The sequence below is a fragment of the Desmodus rotundus genome, chromosome 11 (genome assembly GCF_022682495.2).
Source record: "Desmodus rotundus isolate HL8 chromosome 11, HLdesRot8A.1, whole genome shotgun sequence".
In the NCBI taxonomy this organism is placed as follows: domain Eukaryota; kingdom Metazoa; phylum Chordata; class Mammalia; order Chiroptera; family Phyllostomidae; genus Desmodus; species Desmodus rotundus.
The window spans coordinates 7,055,603-7,070,907 of record NC_071397.1 but is presented as its reverse complement, the minus strand read 5'-3'; the positions used below and the strand labels follow the sequence as shown (position 1 = coordinate 7,070,907).

The window sequence follows — 15,305 nt, the reverse complement described above, 5'->3', positions numbered from 1 at the left end:
ATTCTTTTCTTAAAATAAAAAACATACTAGATTTATTTGAGTTGCGTTGATGTGCATTATAAGCTCTCAGACTTTGCTCATTGTCAAACTTTTGGAGTGAGTTGTGTGTAAACACAGTTGGGAGACAGGATGTGAGTGGAGTTAGTAGGTTTATGCCAGCCGCGGGAATGGCTGCCACTGGACGTGTTGTCTAATGGCATAGGGTAACACAGGAAGGAAAGAATATCTTCACTATTAGGTTGTGTTTGTTAACCACACTAAGCCACAATCTTCTTGTGTGTGGGAAACGAGGATTCAGGTCGTAATTAATGTTCCAGAATCATACTCCACTACACCAGTAGAGGGACATTGACTAACACATACTCACAGATTTTTGTCTGAAAGATACATCAGTTGTAAATAAATTACCAAGTTTATTTTAAGATTTATAAGCCTGGGAAGAGCAAAATGCATAGCAGGATAAATATGATTGGCCCTGCTCTTGTTATATATAATACAAATATCATCTCATTATTAGGTCCCAATATGGTGCTAGAAACCTTAGCAAAAGACATGTTAACAATTATCACCTCTTCTTCTTATCTACGGCGTATTTCCTCCAGGAGGAAAAAGAACTTAAATTTTGAGCATATACGGTAGTCCAGGCGTTTCTCCTTCTTCTTTATTAAAAATGAGGAATATACATTTTAAAATAGTGATTCTGTGTTGTGACATAGTTTTCCCTCTGCTCTCATCTAATCTGATTTGTGGTGCTGTGCGAACCGTGAGTTTTGAGACCTAAAACATTTATGAAAATACGTGAAGTGGTATGGTGCCGTCATGGGGTTGTTACAATGTACCTGCCCTACATGCACGATCAGAGAAACATAATCTTCTCGGCTGTAAAAATTTGGCTCTAGGGTTTCTTTCGATTTTTAAAATTTTCATTTGTAATTAAACATAGTAGAAGAAAGTAAGTTTTACTCCGTGTCATCGAAATTCACGAACAACAGCAACAAAATGTGAAGAATAGAGGGGGAATAAAAGCTATCTTCAGTGAAACGAGAAAATAGCCATAACCTCAAACCATCCGAAAACCTGGCAAATACTATGAGAGTTGAATTGTGGTAAGGAGGGTGCTGAGAGCCAACACATATATTCTCCAGCCTCAGGGAGGATACAGTTTCCCCTTCAAGAAAGGGTCACAATTCTCAAGTGCAAATCTGATGGTCTTATGGTTAGAGTGATGATATCCAAGAACATAGGCAAGTACGGGGAGAGCAGTATTACACAGACATTTATTCTACACCATAAAAGATGCACCCAAAGAAGAAACGTTAAAGACAGGCCTTTTTTGTGGTCAGTGGTCTGGGCTCATTGCTAAGAAAGATGGCCTTTGTGAGTTGGGTTCAGTGAGTCTGTGACTTCAGAGGTTTTACCCTCCTGGACCTCTTAGTGCAAAAATTGAGGAAAGTGTGTGCTGTAAAGGCTAAGGGCATAGCCGATAGGAAAAGTGTTCTGGACACGGATAACTGTAAATGAACAACAATAAAAAAAAATAAATGCAATACCATCAAAATGTTTTTAAAACTAAATGTATTCTGGACACAAACTTAATTTGAATATTTTCTAACCCATCTGCGGACTGCTCTTTAAAAAAAATTGAAAAAGCTGAAATTCAAGATAAAATCTATTGAACTTATTAAATTCCAAAGCTGAAGAAAGAGCCTCACAGAGATCAAGCCAGAAAATGCAAGCCAACTGTGAGCGAAAATGAAAGAAATTGTTCTCAGACTTCTCCACAGTAGCGTGCAGTGGCAGAAGACAATGGAACCAATTCCGAAGCCAAAATATTGTGTCCCTATAATTTTTTACACAGCAGAATTATCAATTTCTCCTTAAAAATGCAAAACCACCAAATATCCTTAAGCATGTGAAAATTCAGAGAGAAAATGAACTCAGGGATTCTTTTTAAAAATTGCTTGACAATGCAGTTTAGCCAACTAAAAGGTAAAACAAAATAAGAGCCCAGGAACTGAAAAACATCACAGAAGGGTTGGTGAGACAGATTGGTGGGATCTGTGAGAAACATAGAATTTCAGAATTTATTTTAATGTAGACATAAAAATGAACAATTGTGTAATATGATTATTATAAACCTTAAAAATGTACAAGTAATAATAAACCTAACATAAATTTAGAGTTAGAAAGGAGAGGATGAAGTAGTGTTATAAGTAAGCCAATTTTCTTATATTTCAAAGCAAGAAATAGATACTGTATACATGTTATATGTCAACATAATGACCCAAGTCCCTTAATGTTTTCTATGAGTATTTCTCTTTAAAAAAAAATTTACTATCTTTTTATTTTATTTTTTAATTGAATTCCTTGGGGGAGACACCAGTTAACAAAACTATACAGTTTTCAGGTGCATATTCCATAACACATCACCTGTAACTGGATTGTGTGTTCACCATCTCAATTCAAGTCTCTGTCCTCGCCATTTATCCCCCCCATACCCTCCCCCGCCTCTCCCCTGGCAATCACCGCACTGTTGCTGGTGTCCATCTATGAGTATTTCTTAACTCTAAAGAGCTGCTGTTAGAAAAAAGATACACGTATCTTTTCAAATCATTTTTTATTGGTATTCTACTAGAGTTGTCCCAATTTCCCCCCTTGCCCTCCTCCGCTCATCCCCGCCCCTACTCCCACAGTCAACTCCCGTACTATTATCGTGTCCACGGGTCATTCACACATGCTCTTTGTCTAGTGTAGCCATGGGGGACAAAAACAGTTATTTAAAGCTCACTAATTTCTCCTACTTCGTTTGTTTTTTTTCTATTAAATTCAAATAAAATTTAATTTAATAATTTCAAACATGTACAATATGCTTTTGTTTTGGTAATAAAATTCTGATTTTCTATTTCTATATATGTATCAAGAAATGTCTAAACAATTTTTATCAAACTTTACCATTGTTATTTTGATTGGGAGATTTGTACTTTCTTTTTGCCCCTTTTTGTGTTGTTTGGATTTTTAAAATAATGGATATGGTAAAGATTACTAGTGCACATGTTTCCTTGAAGAGAGTTCATGTGACGTGCTCTAGCCAATGAGGTATGAATGAACATGAGATGCGATTTTGTTTTGACGCTTTTTTTATTGTTGTTCAAGTACCGTTGTCTGCATTTCCTGCCACCACTTTCCCCCGTCCCACCCACCCGCACCTCCCACCCTCCATCCTACCCCTTTTTGGCATTGTCCATGAGTCCTTTATAGATGTTCCTTGACGTCCCTTCCCCTTCTTTCCCTCATTACCCCCTCCCTCCCCCCCCTCCCCTTTGGTTACTGTCAATTTGTTCTTTATTTCAATGTCTCTGGTTATATTTTGCTTTCTTGTTTGTTTTGTTGATTAGGTTCCACTTATAGGTGAGATCATATGGTACTTGTCTTTCACCACCTGGCTTATTTCACTTAGCATAATGCTCTCCAGTTCCATCCATGCTGTTGCAAAGGGTAGGAGCTCCTTCTTTCTTTCTGCTGCCAAGTATTCCATTGTGTAAATGTACCATAGTTTCTTGATCCACTCATTTACTGATGGGCACTAAAGTTGCTTCCAGCCCTTGGCTATTGTAAATTGTGCTGCTATGAACATTTGGATGCACAGGCTCTTTTGAATTGGTGTTTTAGGATTCTTACAGTATAATCCAAGCAGTGGGATTGCCAGGTCAAAAGGCAGATCCATTTTTAGTTTTTTGAGGAAATTCCGTACTGTTTTCCACAGGGGCTGCACCAGTCTGCATTCCCACCAACAGTGCACTAGGGTTCCATCCTCATCAGCATTTGTCATTTGTTGATTTGGTTATGATGGCCATTCTGACCAGTGAGAAGTGATATCTCATTATGGTTTTAATCTGCATCTCTCTGATGGCTAGTGATGCTGAGCATCTTTTCATGTATCTCTGGACCCTCTGTATGTCCTCCTTGGAGAAGTGTCTGTTCAGGTCCTTTGCCCATTTTTTAATTGGATTGTTCATCTTCCTGGAGTGGAGTCATGTGAGTTCTTTATATATTTTGGAGACCTGAGGTTCTATTCTTGATCTCTTCCCCTCTTGTGGAAAAACCTGGAGCTTTATTTTGAGATGGTAGCCTCACAAGTTGGCAGCTCCTCCCCCAGCCTCGCTAACTTAGTGCCAAGTAGATGGAGCAGAACTGCCATTAAACCATTTTGGACAAGTAATGTGAGCAAGATAGAAACCTTTGTGATTTTAAGCCTCTGAGATTATGGTGCTATTTGTTAATTTGCTACCAAGCAAATTACATTGTTCACAGTGTAATTTGGTCTATGTTGATGAATATAATGTGCAAGTGTCATCTACAGTACTGCATTATTCTTCATAAAATTCAAATGTAGCATGGTTTTTTAGTAAGAAAACAATGTTTATGTTAATGTTATATATTCATCTATTTTTCAAATGGGTTTGAAGCAATTTACAATATTAAAACATATAAATCTGGACCTTGTGAGCTTGTTTGGAAGTTCTAGCAGGGGAGCGCAGCTACTCATATACCCTTAACTGAAGATGGTTCCTCTCCTCTAGTTGGGAAGGTCGTCCTCTTTGACCAAGCACGCAGCTTCAGGAGGAGCACACATGGATCTGTGAGCACACATGGATCTGTGAGGGAGGAGGGGTCACCCGCCCAGCCAGCCAGATCAGCCGAATCAACCCTGGTGATCAGTGAGGTGACATGTTGCAGCCAGATCGCCCTCACACCCTAAAACATATAAATTGGACAAAAATGTTAAAGATAATAAATTCTTAAAAAGGTAAACTTGATTTAAAATAAGGTAGAATATAACAGACAATTGGAATGAGTTAATTTTTGCCATTAAGGACAAATTTTAGCTGTAATTCTTGGGCAGACAATTAAAAACAAGGGAAACATTTAGGCATTTAGAGTATGTAGTTCAGAGCAACTTACAGGTATTGAATAGCAGGTAAAATATATGCAAGCATCTTGTGTGGCAAAATGGATAGTGTCTTACCTGTGACTTTAAATAAATATAAAAACGAGACTTCCAGACAGGATGGAGACACAGTTAGATACATTTTCCCTCTTTGCACAACCAAAAGAAGGACAACAACAAATTTAAAGACAAAAAACAAAAAAAACTGCCAGAAAATCGAACTGTATGGAAGTCTGACAACCAAAGAGCTAACGAAGAAACATTCATCCAGACTGGTAGGAGGGATGGAGATGGGCAGCTGGGGCAGAGAGGACGATTGGCAAAGCTGCCACTAGAGGACTGGGTGGGTGAGTCAGCAGTTTGGCAGACCAGGCATTTCCATGTTCATATTCAGATAAACTGGGAGGAACAACTGGGGAGCAAGACAGACAGCACAACTCAAGGTTCCAGTGCAGGAAACTAAAGCCTCAAGACCTCTGGTTGTAAAATACCTGTGGGGGTTATGGCAGTGGGAGAAATTCCCAGCCTCACAGGAAAGTTTGTTGAGAGACCCACAGGGTCCTAGAATGTACACAAACCCACCCACCCTGGAATCAGCACCGAAAGGGCCCAATTTGCTTGTGGGTAGCAGGGAAAGTGGCTGAAAGCAGGGCAAGAGCCAAGCAAATGACATTGTTCCCCCTCTGACTCCTCCCTCACTTACAGCAACACAGCCCAGTGATGTGGGTTGCCCCATCCTGCTGAATACCTAAGACTCTGCCCCTCACAACATAATAGGTGCACTGAGACAAAGAAATTTGGCCCAAGTGAAAGAACAGATCAAAACTCCAGAAACAGAACTAAGGGATGAGGAGATCACCAGGCTATCAGGTGCAGAGTTCAAAACATGGGTAATCAGGATGCTCACAGAAATGGTTAATATGGTCGCAAAATAGAGGAAGAAGTGAAGGCTATGCAAAGTGAAATAAAGCAAAAATATACAGGGAACCAACAGTGAAGGGAAGGAAATCGGGACTCCAATCAACAATTTGGAATAGAAGGAAGAAATAAATATTCACCTGGAACACAATGAAGAAACAAAAATTTAAAGAAAGGAGGAGAGGCTTAGGAAATTCCTGGACAACTTTAAATGTTCCGAATCATAACAGTGTCAGATGGAGAAGAGGAAGAGCAAGGAGTTGAAAACTTATTTGGAAAAGTAATGAAAGAGAACTTCCCCAATCTGGCAAAGATAATAGTCTTCCAGGAAGTCCAGGAAGCTCAGAGAGTCCCAAAGAAGTTGGACCCAAGGAAGCACACAGTAAGGCACATCATAATCACATTACCCAATATTAAAGACAAGGAGAGAATCTTAAAAGCAGCAAAGAAAAGGAGACAGTTACCTACAAAGGAGTTCCCATAAGACTATCAGCTGACTTCTCAAAAGAAACCTTGCAGGCAAGAAGGGGCTGGAAAGAAGTATTCAAAGTTATGAAAGTCAAGGACCTACACCCAAGATTACTCTACCCAGCAAAGCTATCATTTAGAATGGAAGGGCACATAAAGTGCTTCCCAGAAAAGGTCAAGTTAAAGAGTTCATCATCACCAAGCCCTTATTATATGTAATGTTAAAGGCACTTATCTAAGAAAAAGAAGAAGATCAAAACTATGAACAGTAAAATGACAACAAACTCACAACTATCAACAACTCAACCTAAAAAAACCCCACAAAAACAAAAAAACTAAGCAAACAACTATAACAGGAACAGAATCGCAGAAATGGAGATCACATGGAGGGTTATCAGTGAAGGAGGGAGAATGGGGTAAAAGTTACAGGAAATAAGAAGCATAACTGGTAGGTAGAAAATAGACGGGGGTAGTTAAGAATAGTATAGGAAATGGAGAAGCCAAAGAACTTATATGTACGACCCATGGACTGAATGAAGGGAGAGGGGAATGCTGGTGGGAGGGGTGGTGCAGGGGGGAGGCTGATAAAGGGGGGGGAAATAGGATAACTGTAATAGCATAATCAAAAAGCTACACTTTTAAAAAATGATGGACATTTAAAATGTATTTGGAACAATCCATTCTTTGGATTTTTCCAGAGTTTGGATGTCAAATGGCCTTTTTTGTTTATTTTTCTTTTTTAAAACTTTTTTTTATTTTTATTTTTTATTGTTGTTCAAGTACAGTTGTCTCCCATTTCCCCCCTACTGGCCTCCCCCATCTCACCGTCTCCTATCTCCCACCCTCAATCCTACCCCCTTTGGTTTATCGATAGGTCCTTTGTACAAGTTCCTTGATGACCCTTCAGCTGAAGGGTCTAATGGCCTCTTTGAACACAATGTCAACATCAATTGAGAATAATTCAAAGCAATTCGTGAAGATAAATTTTGAGTAGCATTATTTTTGGAGGAGGAAAAGGGCATATTTTTCCAATAAGAAATACCAGGCAATATTTGGACAGAAAGAGGACACTGTATGCAAAAGAATAGAGGACAGTAGTTAAAAGGTCTGGGGTTAGGGACAAAGGAGAATTGAAGCTCAAGATAAATAGAGAGACTTGACTTAATCTGGCTGTTTCAAAAAATTCTAATTTTTAGACTCCAATGTATTATATTCTGTACACTTAAAGAGTCTACAGGTGTAATCTCCAAATTACTTGGAGATTTATAGGAATTATGAGACACGTCATCGAGAGTCCACAAAACTAGAAATGAGTGAGAGTCAACAATTTAATAAATATTTTTGAAAATGTTATGTTATGTTATGTTATGGTTACAGTGATGAATAAGACACAGTTTCTGCCCTCAAGGAGTTCAGAGCCCGGGAGGGAGAAGGAAGAAAGGGGAGGGCCTGTGTAGCAGAGGTACCCTCCAGGTGGACCTTCAGTGAGCTGTATGATGCTGCGTACTTTAGATGGTAAAGAGGAAAAGCTAACTTTCATTGACCACAGACAGCAGATATGATCGATCTGTAAGAAACCCAGAGAGCCTAGAGATGTTTAGAATTTTACCCCAAAATAAAAGTCATCTATTCTCAACTTTCCAAAAGAGAAAACATATTTGGAAAAGAACGAGTTAATATTTTTGATACCAAGCCCTCAGAAAAAGATCTGAAAAAAGATTATTAAATTATGTCCAATAAACAATTAGGAAAGAGTCAGCATTGATTCATCTTAAACTAATTTCATTCACTTTTCTGATAGGGTTATAAAAATTCATCGATCAAGTGAATTCATTTTATTTGATAAAGTCTTCTAAAATATCCTCTGGGATATAAAGAGGAATTGAAGGTCTATGAAAGTATTTGGATTAAAGACAATTTGAAAATACTCGTAACTGTTAACTAACAGAGTAGAGAGTAGCGGCATCTTCAGGGGATGTTGCTCTGCCCTACTTGGTGTCTTACACGTCACTGGGTGAGGATATACAAGGTATTTTCATTCGCAGATAGCACAACATTGAGTGAAAAATCAAGATCTGGAATTATCTCAACAGATTGTAATGTTGGGGTAAAAATCTAATCAAAAGAAGTCATCAAATAAATGTGCGTATGTTTTCCATAGAAATTGCATAGCCTGGGTAAAAGGCTGGAGGAAATACGGTAGAACACTTCATGTGCTAGTTACTGCTGGCGACATGCAGACTCCAGTGTTTTCTGCTGTGGTTGTGATTCTGTTGAAAGAATGTATTCCATTCAGAGTGTGAAAGGGCCACATTTAAAAAAGAGTTTGATAAACAGTTGCATAAGACACAGTTGAAGAAACTAGAGATATTTAGTCTTAGGGAGCATGTCAGTTTATTTCAAGGATATAGATAAGACTGACATAATCAAATACGTCTTTTAAAAGCAGTAATCTGTCTGCAAGGTGGAGAACAATTGAAGGAAACAAGAGTAAAGACGGGAAGACCAGTGAGAGATTGTAGTAATCCAGGTGAGAGGTAAAGGAATAGGAACAGGATGGATTTTACATCCATTTGTGGGACAGAGATTGAGGGGTGTAACGCAGTTGCTTTGGGAAAATACTAGGTGCAAGATGTTGGTAAGGCAAGATGTTAAGGCATTTTAGTGACAATTATCAGTCGAGCTCCTAGACATTCTTATCTGGTGTACAGAAAAATTGTATTAGGAAATAAGGATACAGGAGGCATCTGAGTAGAGTGAGTAGCAACAGTGACGGACATCTATATGACCTTTTCAGATCATGGACCACTTCAACACTAAGTAACTCAATTGCTATTTCATACAAATTTTTGCAGCAAAACAAGTATCATTATGGCATTACAAAGATGTGAAAACCAAAATTACTTTGCATAAATTTGCTTATGATTTCAACACTAGTATGTGATGGAAGCAGACTTAAAATTATAGCTGGCATACAATATTCTATTAATTTCGGGTGTGCAGCATAGTGATTCAACATTTATATACCTTACAAAGAGATCACTGTGATAAGTCTAGTAACCATCAATCGCCATGCATGGTTATTATGATATAATTGACTATGTTCCTTTGGCTGTACACTGCATACCCGTGGCTTATTTTACACCTGAAAATTTGTTCTGCTCAATCCTCTTGTCCTTTTGGGTCCATCCTCCCTCCCCTCTGGCAATCATCAGTTTGTTCCCTGTATCTGTCGGTTTGTTTTTCTTTTCTTTTATTCATTTGTTTTGTGTTTTAGATTACACATATAAGTAAAATCATAGAGTATTCGTCTTTCTCTGTCTTATTTCGGTTAGCATAATACTCTCCAGTTTCACCCATGTTGTCCCAAATGACAAGATTTTATTTTTCATGTCTGAATAGTATTACAATGTATATATATGATTGGATGAAGAAAATGTGGTTATATATGCCATGTTTTCAGAGGATAGATAGATAGATAAATGACAGGTAGATGATCGATAATAGATAAATGGTATACCACGTGTCCTTTATCCAGTTGTCTACTGATGAACACTTAGGTTGCTTTTATATCTCGGCTATTGTAAACAGTGAAAATCGAAACCACAGTGAGGTATCTGCTCACACTTGTCAGAATGGCTGTGATCAGCCATACAACAAAGAACAAGTGTTGGTGAGGATGCGAAGGAGACCAAAGCCTCATGCTCTGTTGGACTATAAAGCAGGACAGCCACTATGGAAAATAATATGGAGATTCCTCAAAAAGTTAAGTAGAACTAGCATATAACCCAGCAATTCCGCTTCTGGGTATTTATCCGGAGAAACCAAAAACACTAATTCAAAAAGATGTATGCACCTCCAAGGTCATTGCAGACTCTACGGCTTTTAGTGTGTGATTTCTAACTACACTAGAGTGCATAACTGATGAGAATGAGAGCAGTAGAAGGAAGAGTTCCACAGGGGAAAGAAACACGGTGACCGTAGCTTGCGACATTTCTAATTTAGGGACTGGAGAGGAAAGGGTCCGGTAAAGGAAAAGGAGACAGGGAAAGTACCAGCAGTGTTTGGCTCTGGAAACCAGGGAGTCGTGGGGGAGTGGAGAGCTTCCAGAATGAGAGAATAGCTAGCGTTGCTAGGTGTTACCGGGAGAATCTGTATGCCCAGTGCTGAGAACACATCACTTTCTTTACGGCACGTTTGCCTTTTCCTCATCATTTACTCTCATTTTACACGTTTTGTCTTCAGCTCCTAAACTAGATTATAAATTCCTTGCGAGGGAGGCCCATGTCTTATTTTCACTCTAGTCTCTGCACCGCCCGACACAGAGCTGTATGTACAGACTGATATGAAATGTGAAAGTTCTCTGCATGGGGATGATTAATCATCACTAGAATTTTTCCAAAGTCACAGTCTCTAGTGCCAAGAGCGCATTTGTTTAAAATGTGCACTTAAATTTGAATGAATCTGCCTAAATGGTGCCATCTGTTCTTAGGCAGTTTCAGAAATGTTTTGATACAATTTTACCTTTAAAAGGACAAACGCAGGGGCATGGCTATGAGACATAAAGACACCCTTAAATAAACACAGAGCAGACACCCGCACATTCAATCACACTTAAACAGCTACACTTAAAGAATGTTTTCTGAGGTTAAAGAAAATTTTAGCTAAGAGGACACCAGCTACTACTTCATGCAGAAAATATTTATGAGAAGTTACAAAATTGTAGGCATGGACTCCTACAGCATATTATGGCATTTTAATTACAGACTCCAGAAATATAATTTAATTGATGTAAATCTCACATTCCTTTGAAATGGGTACACTTTTCCAATATTCACTAATGACCTACAGTTTGCTGTGATTTCAGGATATCGGGTTAGAAGCTGAAGACAGCTGTTGGGGACTGTCTCTACGGTTTTCGTTTATGGCGATTGTCAACTTGACTTTTATTACAGTACTGTAGGATTTATTGTTGTGTGAACGTAACAGTGAAATGAAACCCATGTTTAAGTTCTGCAAATAACTTACAGTCACGTCCAAAACACCTCAACTTGGGTTCTAAATTTGAGTTTGCGGTTTTACATGCACAGTTATTTTCTGATCCACTTTAGCATGCAAAATCACACACTGGCGAGGTGGGGTATAGTTATTGCGGCAACAAGTAATGGATCACATTGTCAGCCTATTTAACTCACTAGCTGCATCGTCATCACCTAAACTATGCCAGTATTTTGACATCTGTGTACTTTGCCCATTGGTGTAAGTCAGCGATGGTGAATGTCAATACTTTATAGAATTTCTGGTGGAAATAGCATCCAAGTATGTTAACCTATCTGCATACGTGTGCGTCCATGTGGAGAGACTCTGGTTAAGTTCCATTTCACAGAAGGGGAGCTCTGAATACATTTAGTCACGTGAATATTCATTTGAAATATTTCACGTAATTTTTATTTTTAGATGGTTTTGGATATCAGAATGTACTTCCTATAATTTTTAAATGAAAGAAATAGGAAGTTGAAGTCTCCTGGTTGGCTTTTCACTTCCATTCCTCAAAGAGGCAACCGCTGTCGTTAACTTGCCCTATACTTCCAGGCCATATTTTTATTATTTTAACGGCCTAAGTTATAGCAGCGTGAATAAATATTTTTGGATCACATATTACATTTTTAACTATATAAGTTCTATCATAGTGTTTATATTATTTTGTAGCTTGTTGTTTTTCCTCAGCCTCCTATTTTAGAAATCAGTCTAGGTTAATCTGCCCAAAAGTTGCTTCATTTTAATGCCTCTATAGTTTGATTTATCCCAGTTTATTCATCTTTTCCACAAGAGATGTCCATTTAGGTTGTAAACCTGACACCAATTTCTTGCTATCCCAAACAATGTTTCAGTGAGCGATCTCTCTCTCTCCCTCTCTCTCTCTCTTTGACTACCTCTCCCCCTTCTCCTCCCTCTCTCTCTCTCCCCCGTGGTGTACCTGCCCCAGATTTCTCTCTAGGAAATATACCTAGTAATCTATTGCTGGGTTGTGTGTTATAGGCATTTGCAGTTTTTATCACATTATCCAATTGCTTTCAGGAAAAGGTTTTTAATTTATATCCCCACCTGCAGCATATAAAAGTTCCCATTTCTTTATATTCTTGCAAACACTTCTGTTAAACTTTATTTTTAAACTTTTTTGCCGGTACAATGGATATGAATACAAGAGTTTATTGTTATGGCTGTAATTATTTTGGCCTCATCATTTGTGAGTTTAAACATTTTTTTCCTAAGTACTTATTGACCATTTTCAGTTTTATTCTTTATTGGTTGCCTGTTCATATCCTTAGCTCATTTTCTTCTGAGCTATTTGTCTTTTTCTTATTGATTTGTGAGTGTTCTTTATTTTAAATACTAATCTTTTGTCGGCTATATGTATCGTAAATATCTTCTCTCAATCTTTAAACTTGGTGGTAGATTTTTATCATACAGAAGTTCTTTAATTTTGGATTGCTAGGTCAAATATTCTAAATCAATTTATTTTTGTATTTTATGTCTTATCACAAAACATCCATTACTACTTTGGGTTGATTACAGTTTGCTAGCATGTCTTCTAATATTAATGTTAAAGTTGTATTATTTTGTCCGTAAGTCTTTAATACGTTCTTGAATTTATTTGTATGGATAGTGTGAGGAAGCGATCTAAATTTATACTTTTCAAGATGGGTGGCCAGTTATCCCAGCACCATTTATTGACTAGCCATCCTTTCTCCACTGTGCTGTGATGTCACCTGTATCCTACAGAATTCCTAAATGACCTCCTTACCTGTTCCTGCACCAGTGCCACTCTGTTTTAGCTGTGATGACATCGTGATACACCTTGATATGTAGTAGGCAAGTCCCCTTCCCTGATTCTTCTTTCATATAATTGGTTGTTTTTATTTCTCAATATTTGCTCTTCCATCTGATTTCTAGAATCAATTTTTTCTTCTGTTCCAGAAACAAAACTTGTGGTGCTTTTATTTCAACTGCATTGAATATGTAGGTTAATATAGAGACATTAACATGTATATTAATTTTATTTCTCACCCATGCAATAGTATTTTAATACCTAGCACGCTATTTATTTATTTTCTTTTTGTATCTTTAATATAATTTTGTCTTTTTCCTTACATATTACACATTTTGATAGGCTCAATCCCTTATTATCTCATCTTTGCTGCCATTATGGTAATATTTCCTGATTAACTGTTGCTGGATTGTTAGAACATGATTGATTTTGTATTTTCATCCTGCATTTTCTATGTATACCGCCATATTTTCTGCTTGTAATGACACTTAATCTCTTATTTCCCTACCACTCTGCTTTGTAGTTACTTGTTACTTTGGTGGGGACCGCTGGTTCAGTGTCAGGTAGTAGCAATGACGCTGGGCATCCTTGTCTATGGGTGTGATTACAACTGTGTAATGAATTCTCTCAGTGTGTCTATTCTCACTGCTTTCCCATGATAGCCAGATTAAGCATTTCAACATGGCAAGCCAAGGTTCAAGTACGGACTGTGGCCAAGTAATTAAATAAAATTATCATACTGGTAAGAGGATCCAAGCTTTACCTCGTTCAAAGTCTTTTCTTATTTTCTAAATTAACCCATCCACATCTGTTACCAAGCATTCAAGAGGTAATATAGGAGAACCAAGATGGCGGCGTAGGTAGACACACTGCGCCTCCTCGCACAACCAGAACTGACAGAAAATCCAACGGCAAGGGGGTCCGACACCAAGGAAATAAAAAATAAACATTCATCTAGACTGGTAGGAGGGGCGGAGACGGGCACCGGGGTGGAGAGGACTCACGTGGCCATAGAGGGACTGAGACTGGCGGAGTGTGGGACGAACGGGGCAGGCAGTCCGAGCACTAGCAGACCCTGTAACCCTACTTTTGTGCAGATAAACCGAGAGGGCCGGACTCAGAGTGGCGGAGAGCGGAGCAGGCAGAGCAGTGGGTAGCACCCCGGGGCCCCACATTCGCACACAGATAAACTGGGCGAACGGCGGGGAGCGAAGCAGACTGTGCAACCCAGGGCTCCAGCGCCAGGAAATAAAGCCTCAAACCTCTGATTGAAAGCCCCCATGGGGGTTGGGGCAGCAGCAGGAGAGACTCCCAGCCTCGCGGGAGAGGTCGTTGGAGAGACCCACAGGGGCCTAGAGTGTGCACAAGCCCACCCACTGGGGAACCAGCACCAGAGGGGCCCAGTTTGATTGTGAGTAGCGGAGTGAAAGACTGAAATCCGGAGGAGAGTGAGGCGGGCGCCATTGCTCCCTCTCGGCCCCTCCCCCACGTACAACGTCACAGCACAGCGACCAGCGTTACCCCGCCCCGGGAACACCTAAGGCTCCGCCCCTTAAAGTAACAGAAGCGCCAAGACAAAAAAAAAAAAAAAAAGGCCCAAATGACAGAACACTTCAAAGCTCCAGAAAAAATACAACTAAGTGACGAAGAGATAGCCAACCTATCGGATGCACAGTTCAAAGCACTGGTTATCAATATGCTCACAGAATTGGTTGAATCTGTTCGAAAAGTAGATGAAAAAATGAAGCCTATGCAAATAGAAACAAAGGAAAATGTACAGGGAACCAATAGTGAAGCGAAGGAAACTGGGACTCAAATCAACGGTATGGACCAGAAGGAAGAAACAAACATCCAACCAGAAAAGAATGAAGAAACAAGAACTCGGAAAAATGAGGAGAGGCTTAGGAACCTCCAGGACATCTCGAAACGTTCCAACATCCGAATTATAGGGGTGCCAGAAGGAGAAGAGGAAGAACAAAAAATCGAAAACTTATTTGAACAAATAATGAAGGAGAACTTCCCTAATATGGCAAAGGAAATAGACTTCCAGGAAGTCCAGGAAGCTCAGAGAGTCCCAAAGAAGCTGGACCCAAGGAGGAACACGCCAAGGCACATCATAATTACATTACCCAAGATTAAACG

General features: G+C 39.1%; 1 protein-coding gene across 5 annotated transcripts in view; it reads left to right on the top strand.

The window, feature by feature from the left end:
- KIF6 (kinesin family member 6) overlaps window positions 1-15,305 on the top strand; it is a 369,273-nt gene that overhangs the window by 93,534 nt on the left and 260,434 nt on the right. The gene's annotated exons all lie outside the window — the stretch shown is intronic.